Source organism: Microtus ochrogaster, chromosome 17 (genome assembly GCF_000317375.1).
Source record: "Microtus ochrogaster isolate Prairie Vole_2 chromosome 17, MicOch1.0, whole genome shotgun sequence".
NCBI classification, from domain to species: Eukaryota; Metazoa; Chordata; class Mammalia; order Rodentia; family Cricetidae; genus Microtus; species Microtus ochrogaster.
In genome coordinates, this window is record NC_022019.1 from 3,963,386 (window position 1) to 3,970,403 (window position 7,018).

Genomic DNA, 7,018 nt, shown 5'->3' on the forward strand with positions numbered 1-7,018 from the left:
TGTGATAAGTGAAGTGTAGAAGGTAGAAAAGACCAATTACTAGATATTGATTTATTGACTTTTTTAAGATTTGCTTGAAGGTTGTGCTGCCTGTTTGCCAAGCATGACTTCATTTGCTACCTAGAACAAAATGACCTGGAGAAACACCTGAAACAATGGATTGTTGTCCTTCACAACCTTCTGACTGCCACGTGGGCTTCTATAAACTCTTGCATGCTTTGTCCACCCCACCTTGTGGTTTAGAGTATAAGACAAGAATAGAAACTAGATCCAGCTTCAGAGCCTTCCGAGAATCCTGGCTTCGGTTCACTGGTGGTGTCTTGTCTCTTCCACTCTCATTGGTGTTGAGTGTATTTAAAAAAAAGTGTATTCCAACATATATGTGTTTGTGTATGTGCATATGTGTGTGCATATATGTACATGTGTGTATATTTGTGGTGTCCAAAGGCCAATGCCAGTGTCTTTATCAATTGTTCACCCTTTTATCTATCTATCTATCTATCTATCTATCTGTCTGTCTGTCTGTCTGTCTGTCTGTCTGTCTGTCTGCCTACCTACCTATCTTTATGTGTATGGGTGTTTGTTATGTAAGTGTGTGCACCACTTGTGTGCCTGGTGCCCATGGAGGACAGAAGAGGGTGTCAGGTACCCTGGGTATTGTGTGACAGATTTTTCTCAGAGAGATATAATGCATATACCTACTTCCCCAAATAGGGAGCCCATGACAGACCAAAGTACAAATACCACTAAAGTCCAACTTGGTGAACCAATGAGTTTTATTGGGGTTCCTTACAGGAGTACAGGTGAGTAGTTCCTTATAGGAGCAGAAATGACTCTAAGACAGGTGCATCACCAAAGCCTGCCCCAGCATGGGTGACAGCTCACAAAACTGGGACATGGAGCTCACTGCACAGTCTGAAAGCTGCTGAAAAGCTTGGAGAGGATCCTTCCCAGGTATCTCAGTTGTTGAGAACTTCTTCCAGGAAACTCAGCTGATTTCTGCTTCTTCCAGGCCACTTGGCTGTTCTCAGAGCCCTCTTTGCCGCTTGGCTTACTTACCTGAGAGTGACTTGCAGCCATCTTTATGACTTTCTCTTGAGAGGGAGGAGCCCAGTGAATCTGGTCAGTTTCAGACACTTCCTGGAGCTGTTTTGAGTTGTTAACTTTGTCTTAAGGAACTTCCCTTCTAGATGGAATGTTTCAATCTCGGGGGAAACTGCTACACAACACTGGGCTGGGGTTTCAAATAGCTCTGAGCACCATGTCAGTGCTGTGAATGCAGGTCCTCTGGAAGAACAGCCCTTGCTCTCAATCCCTGAGTCATCTCTTCAGCTCCAAGTTCTCTACTTCACTTTTTAGTTAGGATTTCTCATTGAACTCGGAGGTCACTGATTCGTGTAGGCTGGTTAGTCAGCAAATTCCACAGAGCTGCCATCTCTGTCTCCCTGATACTGACTATACAGATGTGCACCTCTGCATTCAGCTTACATCTAGCTCAACGATTAGACCATTTCTCTGACAAGTCTTTCCCTCCCATCGTTGTGGCACAGATGATACATGTTTATCATTTACTGAACAAGTAAGTGGACCAGAGAATGCTTAGTGAAGAAATGAACCAGCACGTGCTTCATTAGAGCTCTGGAAGCATCATCCTGGCCTCATTGGACTCACCTGTGCCTGGCAAGCCTCCAAATGAGTTGCTTTGCTTGAATTCTGTATAAAAGTTCATGGTTCTACCATTTACCCATGTGTAAAACCTCAGAATTATTTATTTCTGCTTTTTATTAAATCATTTATATCTACTCTACTTCTTCACCCATCTTTGGGTCTTATAAGCATTTTATTTTCTCCTTCATTCAATCAACAGATATGACTGTCCTGGTTAGTATTTTGTCAGCTTGATACAAGCTAGAGTCATTTGACAAGAGAAAACCGCAACTGAGAAAATTCACCTACCAAACTGGCTTGAGAGCAAATCTGTGGGGCACTTTCTTGATCAGTGATTGATATGAGAGGGCCCAGATCATTGCAAGTGGTACTATCCCTCAGCAGATGGTCCTGGACGCAATAAGAAAGTAAGGCAAACAAGTCATGGAGAACAAGGCAGTAAGCAGTGCCTCTTTGTGGCCTCTGCTTCAGTTCCTGCCTCCAGGTTCCTGCCTGACTTCCTTGGATAAGGAAGATTGTGATTTGGTGAAATAATCCCTTTCTTCCCCATGTTGCTTTTGGTTATGGTGTCTTATCACAGCAATAGAAACCTAACTAAGACAATGACCTGAGAGTTTACTATGTGCCAGATATGTCTTAAACAGCAACAAAACTCTTGGCATTCTTCCTTGGTGATGCCTCGTAGATCTCTCTCCTCTCACCTCTTCTGCCAACAGCAGGTTCAGACCCTACGACGTCTCCAGGCTCCTGCAGAGTCGCTGTGTATTCGTGTGGCCATACTTCTTTACTGAAGCACAGTGGTGAGAACCAACATGTACATCTGCTGCTTGCTTTTGTTCATATGTTTCCTCCACCTACAATGTCTTCTTTCTGTTTTGTGAAATCCCATAGCCTTGTGTATTTTGGCCACGTTTCCAACAGAACTCTTTCCGGGAGCCTTTGACCCAGTCTTCTTCCATCCTGACTCCCTGCAAATGACTGTCTTCTATTTCCTGCAGATGAGCTTTGTGTAATAATCAAGAGATCTTTCCCGCTAGACCTTGAGCTGGGACCCTGACTACATGTTACCACTGCTGCGTAAGTTTTAGATTCTGTGTTTGAATCTTGGCTTTGGAGTTCTGTAGTTTTGTACAAGCTGTTTAGTCTTACAGTATCCTTATCTGGAAAATGAAGTTCATAATATTACTTACTCAATAGGGTAATGAGGTTATGGTAGGACTTGTGAATAAAACACAGGGGCTAGCATTCACGAAGTATTGGTTAGCATTTGTTGAACTTTTGTGTGCCTAAATGAGTGAAAATTTGTTATTAGCACTTCCACTCTACTGCCCAAGAAGCTCCCATTAATCAGTTAGAAGGAATACATTTGTCTTACTTAAGAGTGTTTCATGCTTTCATTAAGTAGATACTCAGAGTCAGGTTACCTAATTATATTAGGCTTTAATATGTGGGAGATTATGAGAGCAAAATCACAACCTGCAGGTCTAACATTCTGCATCATACGTGACCAAGCCCCACACCTCAGCGTCAAACTCCTTGACCCTAAGGTTACAAGACACTTGGGGATAGGCCGGTGGTTTCCTTCTATTACAAGAAATCCCCACAGTAACCTACAGTTCCTCCGCTGCCAGGATGATCTGCGTCGTGATCTCCAGTCACCTGCTCTCCTTCTTTAAGTCTCCATAGGAGCCTAGAATGTAAATTCGTCTACAGTGACAGAGAGGATGGAAATATTTGTTATAAGATTTAAATAAGGACATCACCGCAAGGCTAGCTGGGAGTTGACAGAAGACCAAAGCTTCATGTTCTGTCCAACTGTCATCGTCTTAGGGGTAGAATTAGAAACATCAGTGGTTTGAATTCTTTGCTGCAGGAAAACCACAAATGGCAGATGTAAATTCTGTGGTGGTTTTGCTTGCAGAGGGAGCAGAGGAGTCCTGGGACTCAAGAGAAAGCAGGGTACTTCCAAACTGGTTTGACCTCTGTACTCTACTTTTCTTTGCATTTTTTAAGTGTGTGTGTGTGTACATGTGTGTGCCTGCGTGTGTGCGTGCATGCCTGCATGTGTGCATGTGTGTGTGTGTGTGTGCATGCGTTGAGTATGTGTGCGTGTGTGTGTGTGTGTCTGTGCGTGTGTGTGCGTGCCAGAGATCAACTTTAGGTGTCTCCCCTGTATTGCTCTCCACCTTACTTTCTGAGACAGTGTCTTTCACTGAACCTGACACTTGACGTGTTAGCTAGGCTGACCAGCATTAAGCCTCAGGGATACTCCTGGCTTTGCCTCCACCATGCTTAGCTTTTATGTGGGGGCTGGGGATTCAAACTCAGGTCCTCCTGCCTGCACTGCAAGTAATTGGCACCACTGAGCCAGGTCCTTAGCCCGTGCACCGTTCTTTAAAGTGGGTGGATGGGTCCTACATCCCAACCATACATAAACATCACTCTTAGAGACATGTGCTCTTTTAATATCCACAGCCTCATCATCAGCACCACTGCCAATTTTAACAGTGTAGAAATTAATCACAAACACTGCTCAGGCCCTACGTTCTAACCCTGGCAGGTTGACTTTGTAGCCAGAGTGACAGACATACTGGAAAGACTTTTCTTCTACTAAGGGATTTGCGTGACTGGCATTTCAGTTCCAGAAACTTTGACCACATCTTCTGGTTTTTGCCAACTTTACAAGGTTTGGCTAGTAAAAGATGAGGCTTCCGGAAAGAAAATGGACAGCCCCCTTTAAGTAGGTGTGCTGAAACTTTATAATCTCCCCACTTTCCTTCCACGGACCAAAGAAAGTGGGGTATGGGGGGGTTGTCCCTGTATCATCTCCCTTACTGAGAGCACCCCACCCCCCAAGTTACAAGGCATTGATCTTTATGTGAGTTGTGTAATTTAACTCAGCTTTCACGTGAATGCATGGCTGCCTGGGTTAATGGGTAACAACGAAGCAGCTTATCTGGAGGGCCTTCCTCTGCGGGACTGGCCTGCAATGCTTCTCCTTGGAGTTTCTGAGAAATACTTGGTACTTCTTCCTCCTCCCTAAACCAGTTACCAGCTCTGTTGTGCATGGAAGTGGGGAGTGTGCAGGCACTGGTAGTTTTTAAAAACAGGTTCAGGGATTTTTAGCATTCCATGAGACAAGAGAAGTGCTGGGTTAGAGCAAAACCATATGTGCTCGTGTGATTATGGTGACCCACACTCACTAACAGTGACTGCAGGCCCAGCGAATGTCAGTCTCTAACAGTATGTTACTTTCTGAGGTACCTACTGAGAGAAGCCAAAAGAGAGGACTCAGCTGGCATTGGAGGTAAGGCAGAACAGATGGCAGGAGCAGGGTGCTCACCTCACAGCAGCAACCCAGCAAAGGGAGCCAGGAGAGAGGAAGGGTCCTAACATAGCTCTTATGGTTAGGTTCTGCCTCCTGTGTCCACCGCCTGTTCACAGCGCTTGCTGGCAGTCAAGGACTGAGCCTTCAAAGCACCAGCCATGGAGGAGCAATTAAGATCCAAACTTAACAATAAGCACTTTTATTTTTGTAATTATCTCAAATGTGTTTTTAAAATATGAAGAGCATAGAAAGCACAGCTGTCTTTTGGTAGTTGGTTCCAGGACTGCCACTGATCCAAATCCCAAGTGCCTCACATAAAAAAAGCCCCCATACATCCCTCCACACATTCTGCACGCACCCCGGGCAGTTCTGCCACACACGTTACATCAGATATCGATGCCTTATCAGGGAGAACGCAGTGTCAACAGTTGTACCACTGTATTGTCTAGGAACCAGAGACAGGAAGAGAGCTTTCTATGTGTTTGCCACACACTCAAATTTGAAAAATTATTTTCAAACCACAGTTGTTCAACTTTGTGGATGTGGAAGCCGTAGATAGTGGGTCAGCTGCACTCTGCACACACAGGAGGTAAGGAAAGAGATGCCAGCCTACTGCAGCCCTTCAAAGAGCTCTGCATGTACCTCACGGAGGAGAACAACATGATTGTGTATGTGGAAAAGGAAGCGCTGGAAGACCCTGCTATAGTGAGTGATGAAAACTTTGGACCAGTTAAGAAGAAGTTCTGCACTTTCCATGAAGATTATGATGACATTTCCAACCAGATAGACTTCATCATATGCCTCGGAGGAGACGGTACCCTGCTCTATGCCTCGTCTCTTTTCCAGGGCAGTGCACCTCCTGTTATAGCCTTCCACCTTGGCTCCCTGAGCTTCCTGACCCCTTTCAACTTTGAGAACTTCCAATCCCAAGTGAATCAGGTGATAGAGGGGAATGCAGCCTGAGGAGCCGGCTGAAGGTCAGGGTGGTGAAAGAGCCCAGAGACAAGAAGAGAACCATCCATAATGGCCTCAGTGAGAATGGCCTGGACACAGAGGGCAGAAGGCAGGCCATGCAGTACCAGGTCTTGAATGAAGTGGTGATCGACAGAGGCTCCTCCTCATACCTATAGAATATAGATGTCTACCTGGATGGAAACTTTATCACCACTGTGCAGGGCGATGGCATGATTGTGTCCACCCCGACGGGCAGTACAGCATATGCAGTGGCAGCCGGGCCTTCCATGATCCACCCCAGTATGCCGGCCATCATGGTTACACCCATCTGCCCCTACTCGCTGTCATTCTGGCCCATCGTGGTCCCAGGAGGGGTGGAACTGATTATTATGCTGTCACCAGAAGCCAGGAACACTGCATGGGTGTCCTTTGATGGACGGAAGAGGCAGGAAATATGCCATGGAGACAGCATCAGCATCACCACCTCCTGCTACCCACTGCCCTCTACCTGTGTGTGTGACCCTGTGAGTGGCTGGTTTGAGAGCCTTGCCCAGTGTCTGCACTGGAATGTTCAAAAGAAGCAAGCTCACTTCCCAGAGGATGAGGACCAGGACGAGGAGGACAGCTAGGCCTCACTTCCCAGCCTCTGACCTGAGCCCTCAAGCCCTTGGGGGCCTTCCTTCTCTGGCTCTCCTGCTGGCCTTCTGGCTGACCTGGCCTTGACCAACCACATGGGTGTCCAGGCATCTCTGTGTCCTCCTGCTTTGCTGGGAGAGCTCGGGTCTGCCTTTTGAAGAACAGATCAGCTTTTTCATGTTTTTAAACCTCTTTTTCATTTCTAAAGAGACAAAATGAGAACTGGGCTGGGTGTCCTACATCTCTCCCATGGGCCCCCTGAGATCCCAGATCAGGAATTCCCATAAATCAGTCTGTTGAAATTCTGAGGGGAGTCAGAATGAATTGATCTTCCCTTTGATATTGAAATAAATGTCTCAGGCAGAAATCGTCCTTTAGCTGCAGTGCTTTTCCCCAGGGACTGCACCTTTCCCCCTGCAACTCTCGGGGTCA

The 7,018-nt window shown here is 46.1% G+C and overlaps 1 pseudogene; it reads left to right on the plus strand.

The window, feature by feature from the left end:
• Positions 1-6,579, plus strand: part of LOC101995447 — a 12,592-nt pseudogene extending 6,013 nt beyond the window's left edge.
• The last annotated feature ends 439 nt before the right edge of the window (positions 6,580-7,018 follow it).